This window comes from Populus nigra, chromosome 2 (genome assembly GCF_951802175.1).
Source record: "Populus nigra chromosome 2, ddPopNigr1.1, whole genome shotgun sequence".
NCBI lineage: Eukaryota > Viridiplantae > Streptophyta > Magnoliopsida > Malpighiales > Salicaceae > Populus > Populus nigra.
In genome coordinates, this window is record NC_084853.1 from 20,382,034 (window position 1) to 20,387,033 (window position 5,000).

Here is a 5,000-nt window from a genome sequence, read left to right on the forward strand (position 1 = left end):
TTCGGCAGCGCAGATTTGTGCGGCTGCAGGTTCGTCGGGGAAAATCGGCAGCGCAGATTTTTCGACGAACATGGGCTGGACGATGGACTGTCCAGGCCAGGCAGGAAAATTTGTCGAGGGGACACGCTGACGAAACAGCGCTGGTTCAGGCACGGCGGGCAGTGTTGGAATCGGCAGCGCCGACGAAATCGGCAAAGTCGGCAGAATCGGCAGCGCAGATTTTTCGACGAACATGGGCTGGACGCTGGACTGGCCGGGCCATGCAGGAAAATTCATCGAGGGGACACGCTGACGAAACAGCGCTGGTTCAGGCACGGCGGGCAGTGGTGGAATCGGCAGCGCCGACGAAATCGGCAAAGTCGGCAGAATCGGCAGCGGGTGCTGGCGATGGGTCTGGACGGGCTGGATAGTCCAAGGCTCGACGAGAAAGACTGCTGGTTTAGACACTGGGGCAGTGGCAGCCCGCGGGACAGTGTCGGCAGATTCGGCAGCGCAGATTTGTGCGGCTGCAGGTTCGTCGGGGAAAATCAGCAGCGCAGATTTTGCGACGAACATGGGCTGGGCGATGGACTGTCCAGGCCAGGCAGGAAAATTTGTCGAGGGGACACGCTGACGAAACAGCGCTGGTTCAGGCACGGCGGGCAGTGTTGGAATCGGCAGCGCCGACGAAATCGGCAAAGTCGGCAGAATCGGCAGCGCAGATTTTTCGACGAACACGGGCTGGACGGTGGACTGTCCAGGCCAGGCAGGAAAATTCGTCGAGGGGACACGCTGACGAAACAGCGCTGGTTCAGACACGGTGGGCGCAGTGTTGGAATCGGCAGCGCCGAGAAAATCGGCAAAGTCGGCAGAATCGGCAGCAGGTGCTGGCGATGAGTCAGGACGGACTGGATAGTCCAAGGCTCGATGAGAAAGACCGCTGGTTTAGACACTGGGGCAGTGGCAGCCCGCGGGGCAGTGTCGGCAGATTCGGCAGCAGTGTCTGCCGATTCGGCAGCGTTGGCTTGTTGGCGCGGGGGGCCGATGCGAGTGGGGACTTGGGCAGCGGGCAGTGAAAGCAAGAGTTTCCCCGATGCTGCCGGGAAAAACGCTCCCCGGGATGGCCGGGTGAGATGACCCGGCGGCCCGCGACGGGTCATTCAATTCCATGCCCCGTCAACATAACTCCCGATGTACTGTTTGCTTTTTCGGAAGAAGAGATCCATCCCCCCATCCTCGGCCAGCCAAAAACGCTCCAATTAATGGCCGGGTGAGATGACCCGGCGGCCCGCGACGCGTCATTCAAATCACTGCCCTATCGGCTACAACTGCTGATGGGTGGGATTAGAGGCCTGCCATGGTGGTGAGGGGCGGCGAGGACCGTGAAAGCTAGAGTTTTTCAGAGGCTGCCGGGAAAAAGGCCCCTCGGGTGGCGGGGTGCGAGGACCAGGCGCGTCATTCAATTCTCTTCCCTATCAACTTGGCTCCCGTTGGCGGGATTGGAGGCCTACTGTTTGTTACAGGGCTAAAATCGTCAGGGGAAGAGCTGACGAAACAATGCTGGTTTGGATGCAGGGGGTAGTGTTGGAATCGGCAGCGCGGACAAAATCGGCAAAGTCGACAAAAAAGACTGTTGGCCTGGACATCGGGGCAGCGGCAGCCATGCCGACAGGGGGGGAAATCGGCAGCGCAGATTTGTGCAGCTGCAGGTTCGTCGGGGAAATCGGCAGCGCAGATTTTTCGATGAACATGGGCTGGAAGATGGACTGTCCAGGCCAGGCAGGGAAATTCGTCAAGGGGACACGCTGACGAAACAGCGCTGGTTTAGACACGGTGGGTGCAGTGTTGGAATCGGCAGCGCCGACGAAATCGGCAAAGTCGGCAGAATCGGCAGCGGGTGCTGGCGATGAGTCTGGACGATTTATAGTCCAGGGCTTGATGGAAAAGACTGTTGGTCCAGACAATGGGGCAGTGGCAGCGCGGATTTGTGCAGCTGCAGGTTCGTCGGGGAAAATCGGCAGCGCAGATTTTTCGACGAACAGGGGCTGGGCGCTGGACTGGCCGGGCCAGGCAGGAAAATTCGTCAGGGGGCCACGCTGACGAAAAGAGGGGCTGCCGCGTGGAAAATCGGCAGCGCAGATTTTTCGACGAACAGGGGCTGGACTGGCCGGGCCAGGCAGGAAAATTCGTCAGGGGGGCACGCTGACGAAAAGAGGGGCTGCCGCGTGGAAAATCGGCAGCGCAGGTTTTTCGACGAACAGGGGCTGGACGCTGGACTGGGCCAGGCAGGAAAATTCGTCAGGGGGCACGCTGACGAAAAGAGGGGCTGCCGCGTGGAAAATCGGCAGCGCAGATTTTTCGACGAACATTCGTCAGGGGGGCACGCTGACGAAAAGAGGGGCTGCCGCGTGGAAAATCGGCAGCGCAGATTTTTCGACGAACATTCGTCAGGGGGGCACGCTGAGGAAAACAGGGGCTGCCGCGTGGAAAATCGGCAGCGCAGATTTTTCGACGAACAGGGGCTGGATGCTGGACCGGCCGGGCCAGGCAGGAAAATTCGTCAGGGGGGCACGCTGACGAAAAGAGGGGCTGCCGCGTGGAAAATCGGCAGCGCAGATTTTTCGACGAACAGGGGCTGGACCGGCCGGGCCAGGCAGGAAAATTCGTCAGGGGGGCACGCTGACGAAAAGAGGGGCTGCCGCGTGGAAAATCGGCAGCGCAGATTTTTCGACGAACAGGGGCTGGACGCTGGACTGGGCCAGGCAGGAAAATTCGTCAGGGGGGCACGCTGACGAAAACAGGGGCTGCCGCGTGGAGTGGCAGCCTGCACGCAGATGCGAATTCGGCAGCGCACGATGGCTTGAGCAGGTCATGGGTTCGACTTGGCGCGATCTGAAACCTGGACGAGGGACTGTCGACGCTGGACGAGCCAGCGCGGTGGCCTGTCGTGCCCCGTTCAGGGGGGGCCTGCCGCGGAGACAGCCCTCGCGGGCTCGACAGCGCAGGCCAGCGTCCCCGACGTCGCTGGCGGCGGCAGGCGAGCTGCCGGGGTTCCCGCATTCCTACAAGAAAACGTCGTGCTTTCCACATGAAACCAATCCAGTAAAATCAGCCATATTTTTATGAGGCTGCCCACTGAATTTGGGGTCATTCCGGGCCGGTTCCTAGTTTTGCGGATTTACTCGATTTCTAATGGTAGGAAAATTAAAACAAATACTTCCCGACCTCGAAAAATTCTGGGAAAATTAATGAAGGTGGATTGGATTTTTGCCAACCTCTGTGCAAAATTTCAGCTCAAAATACCAAGAAATGAATTTTTTAGAGGGGGGGTGACAGCTGGGACCTAGTAGTGTCTCCCCCTGCCAGAGCTGCAATGACACTTATTGCTCTTTAGGGAGCCACCAGGCCGGCGCCCCTCAAAGACCACACGCGCGCGCGCGCCCGCCCGCGCTGGGCGCTGGGGCGCTGGGGCCTGAGGGCCTGGGGCCCTTGGGGGCCCTTGGGCGCTTGGGCGCGCGCGCGCGGCCCCCGCAGCCATGCCGCGCTGCGCGACGCGCGGACAGCCCCTGCTGGCTTGCTCTCTCGCCCGCGGGGGGGCTGCCTTCGGGCCCTGGCCCCCCGCGTTCTGGCCTGCCCCCTGCGTGGGAGAGGCTAGGCGCTGCAGGGGCCAGCCCGACGTCGCTGGCCGCGGCAGGCGACAGCCCGACATCGCTGGCCGCGGCAGGGGCCAGCCCGACGTCGCTGGCCGCGGCAGGCGACAGCCCCTGCTGGCTTGCTCTCTCGCCCGCGGGGGGGCTGCCTTCGGGCCCTGGCCCCCCGCGTTCTGGCCTGCCCCCCGCGTGGGAGAGGCTAGGCGCTGCAGGGGCCAGCCCGACGTCGCTGGCCGCGGCAGGCGACAGCCCCTGCTGGCTTGCTCTCTCGCCCGCGGGGGGGCTGCCTTCGGGCCCTGGCCCCCCGCGTTCTGGCCTGCCCCCCGCGTGGGAGAGGCTAGGCGCTGCAGGGGCCAGCCCGACGTCGCTGGCCGCGGCAGGCGACCCGCCGGGGTTCCCGCATTCCTACAACAAAACGTCGTGCTTTCCACATGAAATCAATCCAGTAAAATCAGCCATATTTTTATGAGGCTGCCCACTGAATTTGGGGTCATTCCGAGCCGGTTCCTATTTTTTCCGATTTCCTCGATTTTTAATGGTAGGAAAATAAAAACAAATACTTCCCGACCTCGAAAAATTCTGGAAAAATTAATAAAGTTGGATTGGATTTTTGCCAACCTCTGTGCAAAATTTCAGCTCAAAATACCAAGAAATGAATTTTTTAGAGGGGGGGTGACAGCTGGGACCTAGTAGTGTCTCCCCCTGCCAGAGCTTCAATGACACTTATTGCTCTTTAGGGGGGTGCCCCCTGACTGGCCATGGGGCGCGCTGGCCTGGCGCCCATAGGCCTGCCGCGGGGGATATGTGGGCTGTTGCTAAACTCGGACTAAGGTGGGGGGCCTCATGGCCCGAAGTATTGCCGGCATCGATGACCCGTTTTCCGGCCGGCGACGACCCGATTCCGGCCACCGTCTTCGGGACCCGCTCCAAGCCGTCGGGCGCGTTGGGGCTGCTTATCCGCGGCGTGGGCGTGGCATTCATTTGCCGTGCTTGTGCCAAGGTGCTGGCAGCTGCTGCGCGGCTGTCTGCTTGCCGCGACGTCACGGCGGCGGTGGCCGCTGCCCCTGCTCGCAAGTCGGAGGCCTGGCCGACGTGGCTGGTGCGGACCGCCGAGCTTGGGGATTGCGAGGAGAGCTCTACGCTGGCGTGGGCGTGGCATTAAATTGCCGTGCGCGCGCCCATGCGTTGGCTCTCCTCGCAATCCCCGACCTCGTGGCGTGACGTGCCCGCTGCCGAGGCCTGGCCTCCGTCTTGCGAGCCGGGGCTGACAGCCCCCCGCATGATTGTCCCTGTCGTTCCCCCCCGCGGCCTGTCCCTTGTCCCTTCGAGATCCTTCGCCTCCGGCTGCGGTGGCAGCTGCCCGTGCTCGCA